This window comes from Zonotrichia leucophrys, chromosome 4 (genome assembly GCF_028769735.1).
Source record: "Zonotrichia leucophrys gambelii isolate GWCS_2022_RI chromosome 4, RI_Zleu_2.0, whole genome shotgun sequence".
Classification (NCBI taxonomy): domain Eukaryota; kingdom Metazoa; phylum Chordata; class Aves; order Passeriformes; family Passerellidae; genus Zonotrichia; species Zonotrichia leucophrys.
The window spans coordinates 24,788,525-24,814,083 of record NC_088173.1 but is presented as its reverse complement, the minus strand read 5'-3'; the positions used below and the strand labels follow the sequence as shown (position 1 = coordinate 24,814,083).

The window sequence follows — 25,559 nt, the reverse complement described above, 5'->3', positions numbered from 1 at the left end:
CAAACATTATGGAAGTGCACAGCTTTCTAGAGGCACTTTTATGGCCAAATCTAAGTGTATACTCCAGTGACTGCAGCATCAGACCTAGATTTCATTTATCTTTTATTCACCTGTATTCCAGAAGAGCCAATATGATAGTCTATCACTAGTGGCAACAGAAAATTAACCATTGAGTTAAAATACTTCACAAGAATATTTAGATTTTTCCTCCATGATAGTAATCAATTTAACATTTTTAAAAATGTAAAAAATATTTTAAAACCTATGGTGATTATATAAATCACTTCGGTAACTTAAATAATAACTAGTATTTTAAGGAAACACTCTAAGTTACATGCCTTTAACACCTTAACACCTCAAGATGTAGTTTGCAGAACCCTTCTATATATTTCTATAAATAATATGTTCTTTAAATGTATATATTTATAGAACTCTATAATCTATTCTTATAGATTCTTATTCCTAAACACAATCTATTCGTATAGATCTACAAATCAGCCAGTTAAATAAAGGCTTTAGAGTCATATAGAAAACCAATAAGGATTAAATTTGCTTTTCTTCACAAAAGTACTCATATGCGATGACAATAAAATTGAAGTTCAAAAAGCACTTTTAATACCACAGACCAAAAAGAAAACTTCAATTACAAGAGCAGATTTTTTGTTTGCTCTGCCTGGTTGCAGCAGTTGTAATGCTAACATGGGAAACTTGCTAGTTATCATTTCAGATAGATCCTAGTGTTTATATTCTTTTTTCACGATCCATAACATCAACAGAGCAAAATTTCAGAGTTGTTAAGCTGATGTTCTAACCACATTAAAAGACGACCACAGGAACAACTAGACAGGAATTGCCATTTCCTGGAGACACAAATGAGAATTCCTCATCCTTACTTGAGTACCCATCATTTTCACAGGCAATTTTCAAGCAATTCTTTAGCAAACATACCCCCTAGGTATAGCCTAAACTTCAGATGCAGTTGCCACCTTTGTATGGTTGACTGCAATGATGAAACGCCAGTAAGCACTGGTACCCAAACAGCACCTCCACATTTCCACAAGAAAAATCACGTAGTAAAGCAGCATCTGTCATCTTACAGAGGTGAACTCTTACAGCAAAAAGTGCTTAAATATGGAACTGTGACCTGAAAAAATGGTCTCTTTAGGAACAGAGATGCCCATTTCCAGGGACCATGCCAGAGGCAAGTGACAAGAAAGGCAAAGAACAGTAGTTGCTCATTGCCCCCTGCACCACGAACGGGAGGCAGCACCCAAGGAGCGAGGAGAAGCCACCTTCAAAACATGAGTGACTCTTCAGGCAACAGCCAGCAGATCTGTGGGATTTGTTGCAAAAGGATGCAATGGACCAGAAAAATTTACAAGAGTTCAAGAAGAAATTATACAAGTTCTCAGAAGAGAAATCATTTAAGAATTTCTGAATAAACAGAAACAACTTCTGGCTCAGAGATTCCATAACTGAAAGCAGCTGGAGATCAAGTGCAAAATGAAAAGCATCTAAAATTGATCTTGTTCTTAATGTTCCACATGAATCCACTTACACATTTTTTTGAGATGGGTCATGCAAAGAATTAGGGAATTTCTGGGTTCCTGGACAAGATTTTCTCTTTTATGGCTATCAGATACAGAATACTAGGCTAGAAAGAACACATGCCAGTGTGAACCAGTGGGTCAATTTTTCTAGAATACACTTAAAACTATTTATTAAACACATTTTAAAACAGAACATTTCAATAAAAATATAGAAGTATTTTAACTTTTGGATGTCTCTCCCAAAACTGCCATCTTGATAGAAGATATTACACTCAAATATTTTAATGAGCTTGACCTATCAGTCAAAATATTAGTTACAAAATTATATTTCTGTTGGAATAACATTACTGATTATTCTCCGCTAAAAAACTTACAACAGTTTCATGGTTTTCCCTCCTAGACACTGTGTCTGTGCAAGCATTTAGTGGGCAACAGAATGGTTCTGCTACTGAACAGTACCAGCTGACATTTTTCTCCAGAGAAAAGCTAAATTACTCACTTTGGGTTTATTTGCAGGTTGCTTTCCCTCCTGAAAACAAACAAATGGAAGAATATGTCACAGGCATCAGGCTGTTCACTAATTAGGAAGACCTCTGTAGCCTGTTTGTTCCCTTTTCACTGCACATCTCAGTGTCTTTGCCATCCGAATTCAAGATCTCCTAGACAATGCACTCAAAGTGTAAGACTATTGAGCACATAAGTTTCTCTCAAGGTGCCACCACTCCACTACACAATCTGGGGAGAAGAACAGAGCTAACAAACCTAAACCACCAACACCTCAGAGAAAACATGGTACTTTTGCATTTTCTCATTTTATTAGCAGAAATCAGAACTGAGTGATTCCACAGGAACAAGAGAAAAAATAATTATAAATAATAAAAAATTACATTCACCTCCTACTAAAAATACCTAGTATTAGAATGTGAGAAAACACAGTACTTACCTACATTTGAAAGAGCCAGTAAATATGATTTAATGTGTTACAAACAAATAAGCTATTCATGCATAGCAAGCTAGCTGAAACAATTGTTTGGAGAAAACGATTGTAAAACATATGCAGGTTAATACCAGAGAATTTACACAGCATGGTTTCTGGAAAGGAAACCATGCTCTTTTAGGGTAGTAGAATTTTATAACAACAACAGTGAACTAGGGAGAAATTGCTGAAAGAAAGACTTTTGAAAAACCTCCCTCAAAGTCTCAAGAGGCCATTAAGTAAAATTAATATTGGTGTTAGGGGAAAACATTTGTGTTTAGATGCCAGCAGTAAAGCATCAAAAGAAAAAGCAGTAAGTGGTCTGTTAATTTGCAGATAAGGGTTAACAGCAGAAGGCCGCAGTTCTTCACTAGAACTGCAACACATATTCCCTAATGGTCAAGAAAGCAAAAGGTGGCAAAACTCATTCACATAAAAGCTATTAAGGTTAAGATACGAGAAGGAACCTTATGCATTTCATGTCGTCTAACCAAGCTAGATAAAATGGAAAATACATGACAGACAAAGAAAACACTTAATAATCAGTAATCAAGGCATTGTGTGTCCAGGGGAATCTTTTACTCACCAATTTCCTGGACCTTAAGAACAAATTCAGAAAGAAATATTTTGACTCTTGATAGTCCAAAGAAGAATAACACTCAGTAAAAGAAAAAAATTAGGATGTGCATTAAATACTTTGGAGAATATTATAATTGGTACATTACAAACTGAATGCAGCATTTTAAATAGGCACTTTGTAAATGTACAGCACTTCTAGGCAGGCATAAAAATGGTTTGAAATGTAGTTAAACTAAATGTTAAAAAAGGTGACGTTTAGTAACAGGCATCTTAAAGGGGAAGACAAAAACCATCAGAAAGTTTGGGTATGTTGATTGTAACTGAGAGATGCAGAAGAATATAAAGGAAAAGGTATAGGAAAAAAAATGCCAAGAACCTTGAGTTTAACTGGATTTTTATAACAAAAATAATACATTCAACTAAACCAGGGTTAAAGCATCACAAATAACATAAAGAACAGAACTACGTGAATCTTTATACATTCCAGGGCCACAATACATCTTTGTGAAAAGTGATTCTGAAAAGAAAGATACACACACCTTATAACGAAATCCCACTGCTTTTCTGGAGATGGCAACTGATAGGCAGAAAGAATAGAACAAAAGTTAAACTCTCAGCTTCACAAGCAGTAGAATTCTTGAATGCAAATTTTTCCCCCTTTTGGTAGCAGCCACCAAGCACAGCTCTGCACAACTCTGCCAACAGCACAGCACAGCTGCCTCTACCCCAGCTAGCAGGTAGGTTATATGGGGAGTGGTGCAGGATCTGACATGTTGTGATAAGGGAGGTCACAGGAGATAACAGGACAGTAATCAGGACTGTTACTGCAGTGATGGGTACAGCAGCAGACAGAGGACACAAATCCACAGGAAACTAGGTTTTGTTAGCTCCTCTGCTCACAGAACAATTTGTTTCCCTTGTGTTTTACAATTTGAATACTAATATTTCTGTACATTGCAGCTTTGATCACTGTGTTAAATGTAGCTCTACTGAATAAAAGGATTATTTGTCCAGATTGGCATGCTTATGACTGTGATATGAAGAGAACTCAAGGGAAAAACCTTTGAAGATCAAGCACATGCTCTATTTTAAAGGCTGAATTGGCAGTAGTGCTGAAGGTGGTTTATATCATGCATATAGTTTACAGCATGATAATATGACAATACTTTTGCATTGTAAACACTTTCAAATTACTTAAATTTGTCTTGCTGTTTAAAGGGTCAATACCACTCTCTCCTTACTGAAAAGCTAAGAAGTCAGGCAAGAGTAGCACTCATGTTGGTTCACAAACAGCTGGATTTCAGAAGTGGACAGCACAACCACAAAAGCAAAGAAGGGACAGGAGGAACAAGATCAGCCCTTCTGGTTATAGCACTTGCTCCACACTGGTTTCAGCAGATCATCAAACCACAGCCATGAGGTTTCAGGGCACAGTTAAGCTGATCTAATGGCCAGGCAGTGCCCAAAGGATTCACTGCCAGCTGTGCATCCCCCGTGCCAGCTCTAACGCACATTCAGTGTGACATAATGTCACACTGAGCCAACTCAATTTGCTTTTTAGTTCCCTTCTCACTTAAATTCAGGGAACTTAAATTATAGAAAAGCAAAGAACAAAATTAATTTGAATAATCTTAATAAAAATTTAGCTTAAACCTATAGCTAGTGCAGGAAGAAATATGGGTAGGAGAAGCTGTTGGGAGCCATTCCTTACAGCAGCAACTAAGCAAGTCAAATACAATATGAAATGACAACCCCATTAAGGACAAGTTAATATAATATTTCAACCTTTGTGATGTTTGAAATTATTTTATGAAGGACAGGTGAAATGTCTAATGGTGAGTTTCTCCTTTTTAATCTTTGCTAGGTCGTGCCTAACCTACGCAATCAATTTTGTTCCCACCACTATGCAGTGTAAACAAACAATAGGAATGAGAAGGACCAAAACGTTAACATTTCTTTTGTGCCACTAAACAAGCTTTTGTTTTTCCAGTCGTTCCCAGCACCCCTTTGAAAGGTTCCCACAGCCCGTGTAAACAGCCACAAGCTGAGCAGGATGACTGTACATACCTCCTACATAGGCAGGCAGCCACCCCAGCATGCAGCTCCCCTCACTAGACAGCCACACACCCACCCCATGACAGGGGACACCACCCACCTCTACTCTTCAAACACAACTCCTGCCTGTGCTCCTGAGTCACAGCGAGGGTTATCTACTGCTCCCACCAGGCCAAATGTCAGTCATGGCAGAGCTGAAGTTCGACCCTCAATTATTCCACTATCAGCTCACTACTTTGCTGTAGCATATCAGGAATTACTTGATTTCAAAGTGTTCAAAGCACAAATAACAACAGATTCACCATGGCAATAAGCTATAAAGCTGGGAATGCAATACACAGCTTGAAATCCTAAAATCACAGAATCAGAGAATGGTTTGGGTTGGAAGGGACCTTAAAGGTCATGTAATTTCAACCCTTTTGCCGTGGGCAGGGACACCTTCTCCTATACCACGTTTTTCAAAGCCCCATTCAGCCTGACCTCGAAGATGAGATGAAAATACAGGATGTCCTGGAAACAAACTAAATGTAACTGTGCATGTCAAAGTTGTTTTGCTACAGCAAGCCATGTCTAAGAAATGTTCTAGCTATAGTGCATTCAGCTATGTTAAACTTTCAAATTTAAGTTAAACATCTGGACAACCTAAGGAAGAAGCCATTATGGAGATAATCAAGGTTATTAACAGAAACACTTCTGTTACTTCTGTACTATAACATTGCAAAATGTAAAGTTCAGCCACCTGTGTATCAGAGCCCAGCTAAGATACTATTAGTAGGACTTCTTTCACACATATAATCACTCTCCTCTAGACACATAATGTCAAAACATAGTTAGCATTACTACCTTATTACTCAGGGGCTACCAAAGCCTGCATGCTACCCTTGACATGTTTCTTGAACACCAAGTGGCTGTTCAGGGCTGTGTATCACACAGTTGGTAGAGGGGAGCAAGTGCAGGACAGCACAAAGTCCAGCAGGCTGGGAGTCAAGCAGTGACCAAGTGTAGCTCTTGCCCAGCCTGCCAACAGCACAGCCCGCATGCACCTGCTGCCACAGATAACTAACACACTGTGAAAGCAGAGGGACTTAACTGCCCCCTTCCAGCACAGGCTCGTCATAAGGGTCATGTCTGCCCCATCTTGGCTACACAGACAAGTTTAAATACAGGCCAGGTGGGGAAAGCATTGCAGGTTTGATCACTGTCTCCCTCCCTGTCAACTCGTGCAGCAAATAGCAAGTTAGGAGAAAAGCAATCCCCAAACACAGTGCCCCATAAAAATCCATTCTTTCAAACTCATTCTTGCTGAAAGATCAAACAGGGACTGCTACTTAGGTATGTGGAGAAAAACATTTCCTGGCCAAAAAAAACCCCAAAAAAAAAAACAACTGAAAACCACAGCAACTCTGCCTTAGCATTTTTTAAAGGATGCTGAAGATTAGCCCTCAAGATCCATAAAAACTGTCACTACTGTGCTCTGTAGTAAAGAAAAAAAAGTTACCTGTCATTGCAGTGATCCACCCACCCACTCAGAGAAATGCCACAGATCTGCAGACACACTCATCAGCTCTGGCAACAGCAGATGAAACTGCCACAGCAGAGCTCAGAAACAAACATTTAAAATAACTTAGACAAGGGTATCTCCAGGATCACAGTTTCAGGACCCTTTTCTGTTGTGCTAGATCATCTCCTGCTCTGAGTATGAACTAAAACAAAATGACAAGATATAAACAGTAGGAGACACTCTCAGCAAACTGCAGGTTTACTGGCCCAAGCTCAGGGCCACAACTAACACAGCTGAGCAAAGACATAGACAATGGTGAAGCAAAGGTGAAGACATCCTGTTTTCAACAGAGATTCAGCACTATGCCAAGCTATGTGGGGTCACACTTGCCACAAAAGATGAGTAACATTTCCTCACAGAAGTCTGAATCCATAGCTGGTTTTTTTGGTTATTATTATTTAATGGTTACAGCCTTCAACACTAAAGAAAATATTCTCTAGTATATTCTAAAGCCTTATTAGGCAATGAAGAAGTTAGCAAAAGCAAAGTACCCACTACTGTCAGGTCTAGCAAAGAAATGCTAGATTTTGCAGCTACTGCAATAGCTAGTGAGCAACTTCTCAAGCATGAAGTATGCTACAATGCTGAAAAGGCTTACACTTGCCAGGGAACACACTGAGCAGCTTACCCTCCTAAAAAGGGAACTTGAGGAAAAGCTTGAAACCTTTTCTTCCCCATTGGCTTATGATGCTTTGGGCTTGTTAGTCATTTAGTAAGACAAGTAGCTTGTCCTGAAGTAGCCTGTTCAGTTGTGAATTCCCTGTGACTACTGTCATTCCTGCAGATATACACAGACACACATTCCATCCTATAAAACACATCATATATTTTACATAAAGACAGTAATTGCCTTTTGTATGCAATTTTGCAATACAGCAAACTAACTCCTTATAAGCATAGGCAGGTTCTGCATGCTACAGCAGATCTAAATGTAAAGTTTCGCCCTTAAGAAAACGTGGTAGACTTTATCCTGAAAAGCACGTGCTCCAAAAGTATCCACCAGCATCTGTGAGAACACAGGGCTAATGTGTGCAGTAAGGACATTATGATGGTCAAAGAGGGCAGAGTTTAAGTAGATACTGTCAACAACACACACACAGGGTTTGCAGCTCCTGTGCTGAAATTCACAGCAGTTGCCACAACCTACACGAGCACAAAGCCACAGCTGAGTAGCTCTGACTCTGCATGACCGAATTAAGGAATCCTTCAGTCTATCAAAAGGACCCAACAAAACTTCATGTGCAATTAAGTCTCCACCACCATCCTTAAGTTCTTTGATAAACCCACCAAGGAACACACAGGGGAAGCCTCAAGAAACCTGTATCCTGTAAAGGTTACCTCCCACATCCAAGCCGTCCAGAGCAACATTTCTTAAGGATGAAGTGCTGAAGAGGGAGAACAACAAGCTCTGACATCGGACCAAGAAATTGAGGAACAGGAGAAGGGTACATAGTAACAAATACAACGATTATCCCAGAATCAGATCAGATTTTTTATTTTCAAAGAGAGACCCATGTGTAAAGAGGGAGAACTGGCAGGGAAAATATTTCATCTATTATTACAACCTAGGATACTGGAGTGGTGAGATTCATTGATTGAGGTTTATGAGGAGTTTAAGGGGAAATTATTGCAACTCTATTGCAACCGTGCTCTAACCTCCCACTCGCCACAGCTCCAGCTGCACAAGGCCAGGTCTCACCACAGCACGTGCCTGCCTCTCAGCTCCACCTAGGGCAGCACTCCTGCCTGGTAAGGAGGCAGAGCTTGTGCTTATTTAGAAAGTGCTCAGCAGTATGCCCTGCCCTCTCAAGTGCACTTCGTCTCAGCCTGCCCATGCTGAAGAGTTCACAGACTTCCCAGTGCTGCTCCTCCAGAGCAGCATCAGGCAGGTCATGCCATCCGCACCACTGAAAGGTTTTCAGGCAAAAAAGCATTTCACAACGTCCACATTTTGGACAACTCTGAATAGCCAGCCTTTGAATAGGAAGCATTATTTAATTACCTCAGAGCTGTCCCTCTGCTGTAAGCAGCCATCCAGTCTCAGGTCACAAGACAAACTGGACTCACCTGGGCCAGCTTTGCAGGCTCTACCCACAGGAGGCTTCTCCGATATGGGAGCTTGCAGACCAAGCAATTTCAAGAAACCCTTTCCTTTCCCCTCCATATCCCAATGACCCCTGCCCACAAAACATCTAAGGTACATCAATATGTTAATCAGCTTCATAACAATGTATTTGGATTACAAAAATCCAAACATCACTCGACCATTTATGAGAATATTAAAGGGAAACTGGTTTTCTTTTTCTTTCAATATAAGCTGAGGTAAATACCATTGCAAAATGTGTCATACTGGTATAACTCTAAATTACAGCCAAAACTAAAAACAGCACATACTTTTTTATTTAGCTGGGGTTTTTTTCTCTGTTTGTTTTATATCTTAATTAAAACATGCCATGCTTCTCTATTTTATGGCCATATTTGTGTTTGGTTAGAAAACTAGACAAATTCCACTAGTTCCTAGTGCCACAGCCACCACCAATCATGTTGAAGGGATTTGGATTGGGAAAAGAAGTTTTGGTGGCACACTTCTGGCACACCAAAACAGTACACACCAACACTTCATCCTCCAGCACAAAGCAAAACCCACTGTCTCAGCTCAAGACTCAGGCAAAGCTTACCTGAACTAAGCAAGCTAGTTTTGGACAATATTTCACACACCTCCTCTTACCAACCAGCTGTGGGTGTGGTATCCTCTAGCTGACGGTAACATCTTCAATTGTCCTAGCAAATGAAAAGATGTCTGCTGGTAGGTTAGGCATGACATTGTAGAAAAAAATGCATTGTTTTTCACCCTTGTAAAAATAACTGCAATTGTTCCAGAGAACACTGAGAAAACAAAATAGAGAAGAGTTCCTGAATTACATAGATCTGTCTATTTAGCAAAAACGAGCAGTCTTGAGGAGATGAACTCGTATTTTTTGCCATAGTGAGCATGAACAAAACTGAATGCAGTAGTTCCTTTTACTCTGACATTCCTTACTTTTGAAGTACTTAACATTACAGATGTAAATCATGTCCACATTACTGGCAAAAAAGCCTAGCAAGGATCTATTAGAAAATACATGACTGCAGTGTGTGCACTGATACAGGACAAACACTGGAGTAGCTAACCAGAACCACTGCTGCAAAGACCTAGGTAGGATTCATAGCATTGCAACAGTTTAATTACTCCCATTCTCTCTTCCTGCCCAAGAAATGCCCCCTCACAAATGAGCCACAACGCCTCTCACATTCATTACAGCCAAAAAACATCTTGTATATGCAAAACTCTCAAAGAAGAAAAGCACATGTGCAGTTTAATGTTTAATAAGAGCCTAATCAAGCTGTTATATTTATTTATTGATTTTGGCTGAACAGAGAAGGTAGCCAAAAATTGATTACTTTATGATTTCACCAATAATCTTTCCAAAGTGAAAGACAGAGAACCACCTTTCACTTTTTACTAAATACAAAACTGTGACAGGTGAGGAATGCACAGGGATTTAATATTCTTCCTCTCTCCTAACACAGGAATAAGAAGGTAGCCAATACACTCGACAACACGTTTATTCACAATCAGTCACCTCAAAACAAGGACTTGTCCATTCCTCCCTCAAAGCCACCAAACATGTTCACACGAGAGGAGCCACCAAGGGCTGCCAAAGAAGTGACACAGCCCTAAAGTGCACACTGATAGCAGCCACAAGGGTGCTCTGGGACCAGGACCTGTCAGCATCCAGGGCAGCCTTCAGCCTTTTGCAGACACCCTCTGGGCTAAACTGTCCTGGCCTGATTTAGCCAGAAGAGCCTGTGTAATAACCAGCGGCTGTACCACCACAAAGATCAAGAAGTTTAACAACAATAAGTCAGTTTCCACGCTTACATGGGTCTAGGTCTTCATGAGACAAATACCTAAAATCTTTGTAGCCTTTGCTATAGAGACTACAACTACTACTCTTGTAGTCTTTGCTACAAGAGACTATCTTAACATCCATAGTAGTGATTGCAGTAAATAGATTTTGTCTATCCAGTGAATAATTAGAGCATTTCAGTACTGAACCATCCATCAGTTTCCACAAATTGACTAAAGCACAATACTTTGTTGTGGGAGAGTGTTTTCATGAGCAATTGACGCAATGTTTATCGTGTCTTTCTAGAATTACCTGACATACACAGTCCACATATGACACGGCTGAAGCAGCTCTGCAGATAAAATCTTTATGCTACTTTTATTTCAAGTGTAATGTACACACAGCCATTGCATGTGCTCTTCACAAAAAGATTCAGAATATTAAACATGTTCATTAAACACCGTCCAAATTTTAAAAATTCTGTTTATTTTAAAGAGACAGACAAGTAGCGTTCCTCTCTGTTTAATAACATTGCTGGCCTAAATCATCACACACCATTCCTTTCTTTTACTGGTTCAGAGACAACAAATTCCATTGAAGTAATGAACAAAACTTTTGCAAAGTACCACATGCGTACATAAGGAGAAGTAAAGTTAATTTGTCAGCCTAAGTCCAAAGATAAAAATTATTTCTTTCCCTAATCTAAGAAGTTATTTGTTGTAAAAGCTTTTCTAACAGTTAATACAAATGAAAATCACATACTTTCTGATAAACATTTATGTTTCCAAACAGGCACCATTGTATTAGTAAATTATTCAGCTTGAACAAAGAACCTACACTGATTAGATAGAAGCTGCAGTAGGAGGAAAAATCTAAACCTTGACAAAAAAAATTTTAAAATATATCTTTTTAAAGATATATTTATGAACCTGAAACATCAACAAGAATGCATAATTGCCATCAAGATACAGAACCAGACTGCCATTAATAACAGGATGATGATAGAGAAAGGGCAGATTTAAGTTTGGGACTAGGAAGTGCCTTAAAACAAGTGTAATCACCACATGAAAAAAGGACATAGTGTCACTTTGCTCCAGTAGATATTGAGTGCAGTACAGAACTGACCATCTCCTTAACACTGTGGCCTGAAGAGAATGCAACTTCCTTTTCTAACCACTGAGTTCAGCGATCAAGAAAAGCTAGAAATGAACCAAATAAAGAGTTCAACTTCTTTACACCCCTTTTCAAAACAGCAGTGATGACAGAAAGCTTAAGATATGGAGATACTTCAAACTAAAGAAAATTAATCTTCTTACCTTCAGCAAACTGGGTCTCAAAATGAAACTGTGAAAGATCAGGTGCCCTGCCTACCTTAAAATTCCTCCTGATGTGAAGTTTTTCCCCTGAGTTTTCAAAGGCCATCTCCTCAGAGGAGTAGACAAGTATACAGCTGGGAAACAGGCAGTAAGTGCTCTCAAAAGCGTAGCACAAACCAAAGCACAGAGCAGCATCTATAGCTGGAATGCTGGAGTATGGCCTTCTGTTCACACCCATATATTTCAGCAACTGTGTACATTTCTGCTATGTTTTGTTTTCCTCTGCTTTCAATCGCATCTGGTAAAGAAAGCACAGGAGAGCAGGCGCCTAGCAACTGGCCCACAGGATGTTCACAAGCTGTACACTCTTCTTTTAATGAAAAGCCCAACAAACCCTACAACCTTCCCCTGCAAAGTCTTTCTAGACTCTTTCCAGGATGATGCAGAGAGGACTCATGCAGACAGCAGTTTCCACACTAGAGTTACAATTTCTGGATCTCTGTCTGAACACTGTCTCATCAAATAAACGACATTCAACCTACTCTCTTCATTTTTTAGTACATCCTCCTCATATGTAACAAATTGCTGTATAAATTTTAACACCCAAATAGTACAATTTAACACTAGCAGACACAATTGTTTCTTCCCTGACAAGCTACGGAGGTGTTGTTTTCTTCAGTTAAAAGAAAGTTAAGACACTCTATAAAAAGATTTCAAGTTCTGATACAGTTTTTGCTCAGCGGGAAATTATGCACGGGGCGGAAATGCTAAAAAGCAAAGCAAAACAGAACCCAAGCAAACACAGCCCCATTCCCAAACGAGACCCTTCTTTCCCCAGTCCCGGAGGAAGGTCTGGAGTAAGAGCAAGAGCACTCCCGTGCCTCGTGAACCAGCAACTACTCCGATAAACAGGAAGAGCCAACACTACACTCCTGGCTTTTAAAACATATTCAAAATACTTTACATGGAAAATAAGCAACTCTTCAATAACGTTTTTCCGCGAAAAGAAGAGCTAAATTTTCCACCCAAGTGTTATGTAAATGAGCGAGCAGGAGGGAGCCGCGGGGTCTGTTAAGAGCCACTCAGCCTATAGAGAAAAGCAGGAAAACGGGGGAGCGGGGTGGGGGATCTTTGAAACCCTCGGGGCTCACAGCACTGCGGCCGTGCGCTCCGCTCCCAACCTTGCACAACTTTCCGCCGCGGCAGTTCCGCTCGGCTCCCGGGCGGGGACGGGACGGAGGGGGACGGAGGGGTCCGAGCCCTCTGCCCGCCCGCCCGCCGCCTTTGTTCGCGGGGGCCGCCGCTCCCGGCACAAAGCGGGCGGCACAACTTGCGGAGGAGCGCTCGGCGCTCCCCGGGGGCCCTGGCGGGGCACCCCCTTCCCGCCCGGTCTCCGCGGCGGGCGGGAGCGGCGCGCGGACCGCGGGGCAGCAGACCGTGCGCGGCCGGCAACGTGAGCCGCATGGGAAACGGCGGCCGCCGGCGCCGCGCCCCCCGCCCCGGCCCCCGGCCCGCCCCGCCGGCAGCCCCGGGGCACCCGGCCCCTTCCCGAGGCGGCTCCTCCCGCTCGCACTCACTTTTCGGGACGGGCTCCGCTGGGCTCTCCCTCCGCTCGCGGCGCGCACGCCTTCCCGCCGGCGGGGCGATGCGGGCGGCGAGGCGGAGCCCCCCTCCCCCGGCGGGAGGGGGTCCGCTGCCCCCCCCGCCCCGGGGCTGCCGCCGGGGGCCGGGTGACTTCAAAGGGGCAGGCGGGTCCAGCCCCCCCCCGCCCCGGGCGGGCTGCGGGCCGGCGGCCCTCGAGGAATCCCCCCGGCTGCGGCTGTCCCGGCGGCGGATCAGGTGCGCCGCCGCCTCCTCTCACATGGAGCCACCGCCTCGCCGCCCCTCGGCGCCCCCCGGGCCGGTCCCCGCACCGCCGCCGGCCGGGAGGCGAGTGGCTCGGGCCGCGGCCCCCGCCCCGCTCTCCCTCTCATGCACTGCGGGCGCCGCCGGGCCCCGGCTCCAGCGGCGGGGGGGCCGTCAGGGCCCCAGCTGGGCGGCGCGGCGGGGCAGCCGGGCGGCGGGGCTCGGCGCCGCGACCGCTCCGCTCTGCGGCATGTGGGGGGAGCGGCGGCGCGGGGCGCTGGGCGGCGAGGCAGGGCCGGGCCGGGGACGCCTGGCGCGGTGGGGGCAGCGGCGGCAGCAGCGCCCCGGGATCCGCTCGCTTCCTGCGGCGCCGGGAGGGGGCGGGGAGGGCGGGCGGGAGAGGGAGCGAGCGCGGCGGCGGCGCGGGCGGATGACAGCGGTAACCCGGCAACGGGGCCAGCCCCGCCCCGGCGCTGGCGCGGAGCGATGATGCCGAGGGCGGGCGGGGCGGAGCCGCGCAGGTCCCGCCGCGGCCGCGCGGTTCAGCCCGGGACAAGGGGGCGGCCCCGCGCCCGGTCCGCCCTTTCCCGCCATGGGAACGGCCGATGCCGGGGCGATCCCGGTGCGCGCCGCTCCGTGCTCGGCCGCCGCTCGGTTTGTCCGGGAGCCGGCGTGGGACGTGCTGGTCACCCTTGGTGCTTCCCGAAACTGGGACTCAGCTGTCCCAGCAGCACTTTCTCAGTCGGGCTGCGGGCGCCGCGAACCCAGTAACGGGAATGATGGTTACCCCATCCCTGCTCTCCTAAGGTGAAACCGAGAGTTATTTACAAGAGCCTATAACGGAATCACAGAATAAATTCGATTGGAAAAAGACCCCTGAGTTCATCGAGTCCAACCTATGATGGTACACCGCCATGGTCAACTAGACCTAGCAGTGAGTGCCACATCCAGTCATTCCTTAAACACCTCCAGGGACCCCACCACCTCCCTGCACTGCCCTTTTCCAAGCTGCCCTTTCTGTGAAGAAATTCCTGGTGTCCAAACTAAACCTCCCCTGGTGCAGCTTAAGACGGTCCTCTTGTCATATTGCTGGTTGTCTGGGAGAAGAGACAGACCTTCATCAGGCTACACTCTCCTTTCAGGCAGTTGTAGAGGGACATGGTCACCTTCTTTTCTCCAAGCTAAACAACCCCAGCTCCCTCAGGCATTCGTCACAGGGCTTGGGCTCCAGTTTAGTGCAGAGTTGTGGCCATCACATGAGAGTTCCACTAGGCCTCCTTTGGTTTGTGATGCTGATACACAGCACTGTTCAACAAACAGCAAGGTAAAAATTTAATACTTAATTGTCAGTCATTAGGCGTGTGGGATGGCTGAACGGAGCACTCAGCCCGGCCACTGAGAAAAGCTTAGGCCTCATGAAAAAGGAAAAAAAGCGGTATTTGACTGTTGCCATCATAAAGCATATACAACAAGAGCAAAATTAAGGTTACTCGTGTACCTTAGGTCTGGCATTTATCTTTCTTTTCAAAAGATCATGTTAGATCTTTGCCATGTCAGAGTATGCCCAGGCAGATGTCTGCTCTGCCCAGACCTCACACAAGCATTGGGACACGGGATGTCTGACTGCACTAAAAGCCTTCCAATTCCCCACTAGCTTCTTCCTGTCTGCTATTCAGTGTTAAATCTCTCTCTTATCCTCCATCATCTTCTACTTGGTGTTTCTTTACCCTTTCCTGTTACCTTGTTTACCTGGTTTTTCTTTTCCCATGTATTAAAAACATGTTTGAGCTCACCTGAGTCTCCAAACCTCCACCGTGTCCCCATTGGAACAATGCAGCAGAGAAGCACTCTCACTCTTGAGAGCTGCAGGCACATCCCTTCCTCACCAGCTGAACTTCCACACATCCATTCCTGCCTACCTTTTGCTTATTGTAAGAAATTGGGAAGGGGTGCTTTTGCAGACAGAAGCCTCCTTCACTAGTGAGGCCTGCTTCCCCACAGAATATCACTCACCTCCTCCACAGAACAACAAAGCAGCCCCGCAATAAGTATGCAGGTAAATATATAATCAGGTAATTGAGCTTTTTATTCCTAAAGCAGACAGGAATTAAATCTGCATGAATAATTTCGTTTTGGCTTGTTCCCCACAAGTTTACAGAAACATGTGCATTTTTTGCCCTCTACAAAGGAAATAGCAGTGCTAAAACTTTTGTATTTGCAGTATGGATCTGTGCTCCTTGAGCTAAGAGAACATAGGTTTCTCTCCCCATAATAAGAGAAACACAGCTTTCTCTCCTATCCATATCAAGGGGTTACTGGTTCCTATTTCTTGGATCTATTGCTTCTTCCACTGGCTTTCTACTAATTGTGGTGTTCTCTCTCTACCAGTTGGATAATAAATTCACACATGGGTCAGACGTAGCTGGGACACTAATACTGAGTACACATTGCTTGAGAGTGAGGGAAAAAGTTGGCTGTCTAATCAGTGTAGATCACTGACAATGGCAGATGCATCACTCAAGAAACAGAAAATCACTACTCTGCCAGCACTGATGATGGTGTTCAGACTGGCTGAGGATTTAATGAAAATGTTACGATTATTTTATTAGTCACAGATTAAACTGGTTCAGCGTGTAGTCTTTAATGGAAATGTGGTCATGACTGACTATACTTCAAACAGCAGGGATAAAAATAGGAATTGTGCTGCAGATCAATGCATTGGCAGAACTAATCACACTGTCATATGCCAGACTTGAATGCCACCACACAGACAGTTTCAATAAAACTGATTTTAAAAATAACACACAGAAGAATTTTAAGTGGATCTGTATTGTTTTCAACATACAATCCAGTGAGAATGCAAAAACCTTGCCAGAGGTTATTACTGTGCACGAAATCGTGACAGAGGAAGAGAAACACTGGGGCTTTTAAGCACTCTGCCTAGAGGCTGAAGGGATACTTGCTGTCTGTCTGCATGTATTTTCTTCCTGTGGTGTTTTTAATCTTGATGGACTACCACCCATACCAGAGGTTGGTATTAAACTCAATGGCAAGACTGCAATCTATCAACAACCTTGGTAACTGAAAAGATTCCATGCTAAAAGGCGTAGAAAATTAGATGATGATTTGAAAATGAGCATTAGCCAGGAGAGAGAGGGCACATGCATGAGTAACAAATCTGCTATAGAATTGTTATTACAGAGGAAAACTGACCCTGTGTAATACCATGTCGTCTTTAAAATGCCATAAATAATAAGGGGAAATAACCAAATGAAAGGAGCACATTCAAATATTAAACCACCATTTTAAAAATCTGCTTAATTTGCCCATGTTTCTGATTTTATCAGGCACCTATGACAAATTTTGTAAGCTGGTTTCATCAGGTATCTATGATAAATTTTGTAAGCTGTTTGCAGGTAAAGGGAAGAATAAAGGATTTCTTTGTGTGGGAAAACACTGACCCAAATTATGGTAATGCTGGAGAAGATCTTCTGTACAAGGTTTAGTCCATTTTGACTGATCCAATTTAAATTTAAATCTTTATTTTTTAGAAATTGTTTACAGGTAGACATATCCTAATGACTGGCAGTGCTGTGCATCCCACTGCCTGCAGGAATGAGAATGGAAACTGAGCTCTGTCTGGGGCAGATGCTTCAGCTTCTGTAACCTGCCCATATGTGAGGCTGCATGTGTCAGGGTTTGGGATGGGAGATGCAGGCATCCCATGTAACAGGGTCATCAGCGGTGCTCGCATGTGCAGGTCCTGCACTGGGGAGGGTTTCTGAGGCAGAGTTGGTGCCTGAGAAACAGGCCCTTTAGCAGGACTCCTGTGAGGGGGGAGTTGCACCAGACACAGTGTCCTGGCTTGCAGCACAGTGCTTATCCATATGTTGGTTTCCCCGTGCCAAGCACAGAGCAGAGGTGTGGGGAAGCTGTGCTGTGCTGCTGCTGGTGTAGGAGGAGGCAGGCAATGGAGCAGGGGACACCAGATCAGCAGCTCTCGGAATCACAGCTTGTTCTGCTGGGTGAGGAAAAAATCTCAGGAGCAGACAAAAGGTAGCAAAAGGGGCAAGATAAGCAAACCACAAGGGAGTAGAGCCACACTTTTTGTTGTCAGTGAAATACAGATTGATTCATCCGGCTCAAGCTTCACCCTTTGAGCTGCAGTGCTTAGGCTACACATGGGCTGTCAAAACCTTACTTAAAACTAAATCTACCAATTCAGACTCCTGCTGCCACTTCCTAAATGGTATGAAACATCCTTTCTCTCTGCTTCGTGTAAGGATATGACAGACTTGAGGTAAAGAAGCAGAGAGCTCCTCTTTTTGATAGGCAATCTTCTGATCAAAGACACGGTTAGTTCTACATTTAATTCCCTGCAAATGAAACTGCTGTCCTGGCTGACCTTGGGAAGGTCATTTTAAACAGCCTGCATGATGGAACTGAGACTGTCTCCTTCCCAGCAGACAGACATTTGATTTGTCTCTCTTTTCTTGCTGTTCTTTTCAAGAATGGTTTAGAGTCACTGCTAAGACATAATTCACATTTCTCCCATGGCATTACTGAGTACTGTAAAGTTGTGTGTAAGCACATTGCACCAGATTTAGACAATAAAATCGTGGTTGTAGACAGAACCTAATGCATTCAAACAAAATAGAGAGGATACAACAGAAGTAATAACAAGAAAACAAGAATTAAAATCATCTTTCATCTTAGGATGTGGGGAACAGGTCATCATGGACCTACTGAGCTCAACTGGAGTTATAATGTAAATATTCTCTTCAATAAAATGAACAGATAAAGAAAAAAGAGCTGTACAAGATCTCATTTTCAAGAGGTGTAAAGGTCTAATACTTCCCAGTTGCAGATAAAAAGCCTGAAAAAGAGACAAAATTTCCAAGATAGATAAGGTAAATTTTCATGGATGCAGCCAAAGAACTGGCCCCTATTTCCCAAGCCTCATCCCCACTTGGGAGACAAAGGGAGTAAATTTACTGCAACAAACATTGATGAAAGTTTAGCCAGACATAACTACAGCAGTCCTGGATCTGACTGCAAGTAAAGATAAAGGACAATGCTGTGACAGCATCAGCTCAGAGAGCTGATAGCACTGATGATCTCATCAACAGGAAATTTCAATCTCAAACCCTAGGTCTTTTGCTATGACATTTACATAAAAGTTTCATAAAAATAATGCCATATCAGAGACGATTTGTGGATTCTTACCCCGACTCAGGAAAATGGCCTTATTTTTGATACTTACAGGGATGATACAATGCAAGACCTTTGGGCTTTTCCTTCCCTAATTCTATTGTGCCATTTCTGCTCATTCCGTTATAGTTTGGTTTTAGTAGAAGTAACATATAAAAGAAGAGAAAGAAACTGTACAATCAGTGAGAAGATTGGCAAAAGACCATCTATACAAACATACTAGTTTCAATGACAGAGTTAATTATCTTTGTACGGCTGGCTGTAGCTTAAAGTAAATATAACTAGAGTTAAAACATCTCTGGCCTAAGTGTATCACATACTGATAGATTAATTTGCTTTTAATGCAAGAGTGCTGATGTTGGGGTATTTTGGTTTTTGGTTTTTGGTTTTTGCACTGAATACAAAATTTTACTTTTAACGGACATGGCTTTAAGCAAAATCATGGGGTTTGGTGAAGTGTTTGGAACTGAACCCCAGTTTGATCTGACCTGTGCAACACTGCCTTACAGGCAGGTATTTGAGTCCATTGCTAACACCCATGATAACACACTCAAGTGAACCAATTTCTGAATGTTCTCCAAATCCATACCAAAACACAAAGTTTGTCAAGTGCACCAAGCCTGTGATTACACCAGGACTAAGCCAGCACAAGAACTAGAATTAATTGTACCCTGGTAAAATCAGGGCAGACATAGCAAGGGTAGTGCAGATCAGTGTATTGGCAAAACTATATTGGGCAGCTTGCATGAAAGCTTGCTGCTTACAAGCTTTGTCAGTCTCTTGCTGCTATTGGACTTGAAATTCATTGTAATAAAAAGAGAGCTCAGATGTCTAAGAGCGGCTAATTGTCTCATAAAGGCAACACAGGGAAAAAATTCACACAGGAAAGCATGTAGCCTGTGCCTCTGGCAAGTACTAGTTTACAAAACATCAGCCTATTTATAGTATTTGTCTAAGTGTGTGCTTGAAGTTGAAAGTGTTAGCAACTTTCTTCTATAATCTATATTTAGCCATGGTAGCCTGACTGTCATGGTAAGCAAAGAAGGTTTGGTGGGAGCAAATCCTAATAAGGTATTCCCCGGTATTGAAAATAACTGAGTCACAGCTGCAATATTTAAACTATTTATAATTCCATTAAACAACAGTACATATAAAACCACTGTGGAAACCTGGTGGTAACATCACTGTTTTCTGCTATGGATTGGTCTTGGTGCTGAATATTCCCACACCATCACCATAGCAGAGCACTTTTTTTTTTTGCCAGAAGTTTCATTGAATTCCTGTTCATGTCTTCAGAGGTAGTTCTACAGAATTTAAGAATCATTTCTTGACATAAATCTGAATACCTATATTTCACATTTATTTCAAATATTATTTAACACTGTCCTGCTCTGTAGTATAATTTTTTGTTCTGCCATCTTCCTTTGGCCATCAACAGCTCCCTCCTCCCCACCAACGGCTGGAGTTTATAAAACAATTATTCGGGAAAACAGTTTCTGCAAAAAGGTTTGCACAAATATAAAAAAGACAGTCTTAGGGATAAAAAGACATTGGACTCATGTGTTCAGCTAAATCGAAGAATACTTACTAACTGTAACAAGTGTAACTGTAACACCAAATTCTCAATTAAAGTTTTGGGAGCCATTTGTACTTTTGATTGTAATTATGTGTCTGTAAAATTGGACCCTGATGTTTTAGCCTGCTGCCACCTGGTCCTCCAAACTAATAATATCAGTGTAATGGGGTTAAAGGAACAATCCCAAAGTCTACCTGAGACAGACAGCTCTCCATTTATCTAAATTAGGCTGTTAGTACTGCCCTGGAGCGGCAACAGTATCTCATCAAATTCTAGGCTTTGAGTCTTTTCTGATATTACATTTCACAACAAAAAATACTGTCAAATTTATATAGGTCTAGAACTGTATTTGCAGTACTTTTCATGCTCTCGAGATAATAACTTGTTTCCTGTGTTGTTTTCTTTTCCTTGTGAGTTCATTCTTGTTTCTCCCATATCCAAGCAAATCAAATTCTCCCGTGACTGCAGAAAATAGAGTCAGTTTCTGTAGTGATGTTGCTTCTGAACAAACTGACTTTGACTACTTATAGTTCAATAATGATATTTTAATTACACATAGACATACAGAGAGGGAGGAAAAGTGTAAGAGCAACTTTCAAAGTATTTGGCTAGTATTACTAGAAAAATAAGAGTATAGCTGTTACACTGAATTGTGCAATAGAATCTGAAAATGATACAAATTTGGCAGCTCTATGAACAAGGAAAATCTTCCTCCCTTCTTGGTGTATTCCAAAATAATAGTTTTGGTTAACCAATCATGCTGCTGCCCTTTTTTATTTGGCTTCCGCTGGGGCCCTAAGGTTAATGGAAAGACCAAAAGGTTTAACATTTTATACTAGCTCAGTGCTCTTTGGGATATTTTTTCAACAAATTCGCAACAATTTAACAGAGTGATTCGGTTCTGTAATGAAGAGTGGCTTCCGAATGGCGGAGTTAAAGCCCAGTGCTGCCCTCTCTGGCTTCCTCTTTTACCAGAAAAATGCTTTTTCTCATCAGGTAAAACCATATCACATTAAATCAAACAGCTACCAAATGCATCAGGAAATAGAAACATTAGGCATGTAGAGAATGCTAAACTTTGAAAGTATCTGCATCCAAGAGCCCAACCTCTCAGATAGAATTCCCAGACTTTCTTTTTGAAGGCACAAACAACAGACATTACCTAAGGAACAAAGCAGACTGCTGGGGTTTGTTCTCCACAGCATAGCTTTGCTGTGGGCAGGTGACACAAAATTTTCCAGAAGAGAGTAGTGTAGAGAGCTAAATAGGCTCCTGGTTCAAGGGAGGGGAAAAAAATGATACCATGAATTTGTGTTGAATACTGTATTTTTCCCCTGAAAAAGGAAACCCTGAAGAGAGAAGGTGCTACAGCCCTGACAATTGCTGTGATGAGTGATCCCTTCAGATTATTATGTTCCATCTATCTCACATATACAAGTTAGCATTGCAGTATAAAGCCTTCTTCCAAAAGAGAAAAACTAGACATCTCCAAATATCAGTGGGAAAGAGAGTTCTGAAATACAAACAAACAAACAAAAGAGAGAGAGAAAAGACAAAAACACACTTTTGATTCCCTAGTGCTTTGCAAGAGTTATTCTGAAGGTCATCAGCACTTTCAGAGGTGATGATTCTGTGAGGGCTATATTATGCAATGCAAAATGTTTAAAATTTTAATTAAAGAAACCAGACTGAAAGCAATTTCTTATAAGAAGTAAAAAGTAGTCTCAGGTGCCTGAGAGGGAAAGCCGAAGGCAAATCCAGGATGTTCAGTGGCAGTCCAAGTAAGTCTCCAAAAAGGTAAAGGATTCTTATATAGTTGGACACTCTGACCCGGTTATTATGAATGCCAATTTTTTTAAAATGTGTTTATGGGAATCAAACTATTAGTCTGAGTATCCTCAAATATGGATCTCGTTAGCAAGGTGTTACCACAGCCCTCTTGACTAGTAGCTGGTATTCCTTTGGGTTATATTAACAGCTGCAATCAGAGACTGTTAACTATTACCCAGATTAAATAGCTTGTCATTCAGATTTATGTAATCCAAGGGGAGGAAATAAGGATGAATTCCCTTCTAGCATTCACAGGTCAAATATTTATTGTTGCTTGGCAAGTATAATGGGCTTGAACCACGTCATAAGCTTGAACAAAGGCAAGATAACATAATATCTCTTCTGTAGCTCTGCTTGGTTCAGGTTCTTCACTGTTTCTATTAAGGAAAGCAATGAACCTACACATGTTATTTTGCAGAATTGCCCTTTAGCAGAAGCACTACTAGAAAACAACTTAACAAAAATTCCTCAGCCAGAACATCTTCTCAATTGTCATTTTCCCTGATGCTCAGAAGACTACTGCTGTACAATAAAACTTCTAAATCAGCAAGGAACTTCAAGACCTTTGTTATTTATTTGTAGAAAAAAAAGGCCTGGGGTTATAATACTCAATCAGTTGCATGACTATTAATAGTGCTGAGTGCCTTAATCTAGACAGTTCTCAAACTTTGCAAGTGCTATTTAGCATTGTGTTCATCAGGCCTGCTGGGAGCATGCCTCAGTGACACAGAACTGAAAACACTTGCTACAGCTCAAGAAAAGCTCCTGCTGGTTCCTGACACTGCTTACAGTGCCTCCGTGCACACTTCAGCAGCAGAATTTGCAGGGGACAGGAGAAGGAGAAAATACAAGGCTGTGGAGGAAAAGCAGCACACGAAGGCTCAGCAGACAGCATCACTGCTTTCCTGTGGGAGCCCAGGCTGCATCAGGAGCTTTTCCTTCAGCCTCTCATTTGGTGTGTTAATGATGCTGTACACAAAGCATGATGATCCCTGCTGCTAGGCAGGCGTGGCTTTTTGGATTCCTGTTAATGCTGATACTAGTAAAAAACCCATCATTTTACTCTCTGATCAGCTAGGCTAGCCAATCTGGAAAGGCAAAATCAGTTTCAGGGGTTTGGCTTTCCACTCAAGGATAGAGGAATTGCAAAAAATGCTTTGAAATCTCAGACTCTGTTAGGGACCTCTTGGTAAAAAGTCCTGTCTATATTAATTTTGCCCCCTGACTTGGCAGCAGAAACACAGGCTGGGCTTTCCCCCATGCAATTGCAGAGGACAGAGCACTGAGTGTCATGCTGGAGTTTTGGAGAGTGCCAACCCTGGGGGCCCCTCTCACCTCCTGCTGCACAGCCCTGTCCCTACCCTCAGTGCAATAGCTGCTTTTTGTACAGCCTCAATAAAATCCAGATCAGAAAGAACCCTTTCTTAGGAGGTTTATTTTGGAGCCCAGTCAGCTAACTGCTCCTTTTTCTTCTCTGCTGTGGTGATGCTGGGGGCTGGTGCACTGAGCCCACCTGAGAACAAGTGACCAAGGAAGCAGGAATTTGCCAAACACAGCCCACAGTCGAACCTAGCCTGGGGCAGGTTGTGTTTCATTCCCAAAGGCTTCATTTGATTCTTTAAATGCTTGTTAAAGCAAACATAACACAGAGTTTCCTGAGCTGTTGGCAGAATTCACATTGACCTTACTGGGGCTAGGACTTTACCCATCTAAATAAAAAGACAATCCCATATGTCATGCAGTGTCATCATCAACTTACCCATCCCACGGCTGCCACAAAGCCTTCCAAGCTGGATATATCCTGATCTTCTAGTGCAGAAGCTGCAAGACCATACATTTCTTAATGTTTACTTTCCCACAAGAAGGAAAATGTGAAGCTCCAATTGGTCACTTGGATTTTCAGCACCTGATATTCAGGGTTGAGTCTCTGACTGAAGCAGGGGAAAGCTTGTGCCCTGAATTCAAATCTGTTCCATGTCCTTTGGGTCTGAGATTTAGTTTCATCTCTGCTTTTCTTTCAGTGTTCATGTTCCCTACACTGTTTTTGGTTATACCTCCAGGAAAGTCACTGAATATCTTCTGATAAATGCTGAATTACATACTTAAATCTGTGTTTGTGGTTATTTCAGAGATCTGTAGCTGTAGTTCCTGAAAGCTCAACTACATCAACAGAAGGTGCAGCTCTGATCCCCGAAGGTATTTACCAAGTCAGAGGGAGAGATTTATAACTTTGACTTCAATGGTGCTACACTGATTTACGTCAGCCAAGGAGCCTCTGCGTGCTTTTTAGAGTTATCTGCTTGACAACTTGTCCATCTTCTCATGTGACTCAGCTGTTTTCTGTTCTTGGGCTCTAACCTTCTGCACATTAGTGGGTGTCATGGTAACTAAGGAGCAGCCACACATAGCAGGCAAGCAAAAAACCCAGAACTGCTGAAGGTTAAAAAGTAAGTGGAAGAAATATTTCAGTTATGTAAAAAAAGAAAATAAACCTCCCTCCATCCCCAAACATGAAAGACTCTTCAAACTGAACCCTGTGTGTTTTTCTGGTAAAGTAACCCAGTGGCAATAAATGAATAGCACAGCTGGAACATCTAACAGCAATGTGATGGCTCAGCCAGGCATGTTGGCAAGCAGTAGGCGTGGGTTCAAATTTGGGCAGTTCTTTTGCCAAGGAGGCTGAAGACAGCAAACTCTGGAAATGTTTAGGTTCTGTTTTGACAGGTGTCTGTGGCCAGAGAAGTAAAGATGAAACTTGTCTTTGCACAGCTAGGAGGCGGATAAAATATTTTTACAGCACTTTTTCCCAACAGGAATGTAGAAAGTGCAGCGGGAGCTTGCTGTAGTGTGAGTTTGAGAAGGAGCTCTAGGGTGGGATGTGCTATAGTATGACCCACCAGGGGGCTGAGGTGCAGGTTGGTGATGGGTGCCTCAGCAAAGAGGCTCATTGTGAGCTTTAGTGCAGTGTGATATGTGCTGAGGGATCACAAGTCCCAAAACCACTCATTCCATAAAAAGCCCTGGCTCGCAGTTAAGTGCTCTTAATTTACTGTCTTCTAGATAGTCTAAAGATGAGTGGAAGTCAAGGAATGAGCCTGGTCTATCACAACTCCCAGATCTTTCACTTTCACCTCTGCTGACATCCTCTGGCCATACCCATGTCTTTGAAA

At 42.8% G+C, this 25,559-nt stretch overlaps 1 protein-coding gene across 1 annotated transcript in view; it reads right to left on the bottom strand.

Moving 5' to 3' along the window:
* The window catches only part of FBXW7 (F-box and WD repeat domain containing 7), a 177,125-nt gene extending 163,006 nt beyond the window's left edge, over positions 1 to 14,119 (bottom strand). Inside the window, exon 1 of the mRNA XM_064710849.1 lies at positions 13,505 to 14,119. The gene's annotated coding sequence lies outside the window, so the exon portion shown is untranslated. The remainder of the gene's footprint in view (positions 1 to 13,504) is intronic.
* Between the last annotated feature and the right edge of the window lie 11,440 nt (positions 14,120 to 25,559).